A 701-nucleotide genomic window follows, 5' to 3' on the forward strand; every position below is an offset into this window, starting at 1 on the left:
TAGATCACAGATTGTTAGATCAACTGTTAGATCGTTGTTAGATCACAGATGGTTAGATCATTGTTAGATCACAGATGGTTAGATCACTGTTCGATCATTGTTAGATCACAAATTGTTGGATCATTGTTGGATCACACATTGCTAGATCACTGTTAGATCATTGTTAGATCACAGATTGTTAGATTATCGTTAGATCACAGATTGTTAGATCATTGTTAGATCACAGATTGTTAGATCACTGTTAGATCATTGTTAGATCACAGATTGTTAGATCACAGATTGTTAGATCATTGTTAGATCACAGATTGTTAGATCACTGTTAGATCACAGATTAATGGGGGGGAAAAAGAAAAAGAAAATTAAAACATAGAGAGAAAAAAAGAAAAAAAAGAAGTGTACATCGATCCAACGCTCTGATGAAGCCTTCAGAGCCTACAAAATTATATTATTTCTCTCTCTCTCTCTCTCTGTGTGTGTGTGTGTGTGTGTGTGTGTGTGTGTGTGTGTGTGTGTGTGTGTGTGTGTGTGTGTGTGTGTGTGTGTTTGTTTGTGTGTGTGTGTGTGAGTGTGTGTGTGTGTGTGTGTGTGTGTGTGTGTGTGTGTGTGTGTGTGTGTGTGTGTGTGTGTGTGTGTGTGTGTGTGTGTGTGTGTGTGTGTGTGTGTAAACAAGTACTTTTTGCTTACTCCTTTACCTTCGAAAA

This window comes from Babylonia areolata, chromosome 13 (assembly GCF_041734735.1).
Source record: "Babylonia areolata isolate BAREFJ2019XMU chromosome 13, ASM4173473v1, whole genome shotgun sequence".
Taxonomy (NCBI): domain Eukaryota; kingdom Metazoa; phylum Mollusca; class Gastropoda; order Neogastropoda; family Buccinidae; genus Babylonia; species Babylonia areolata.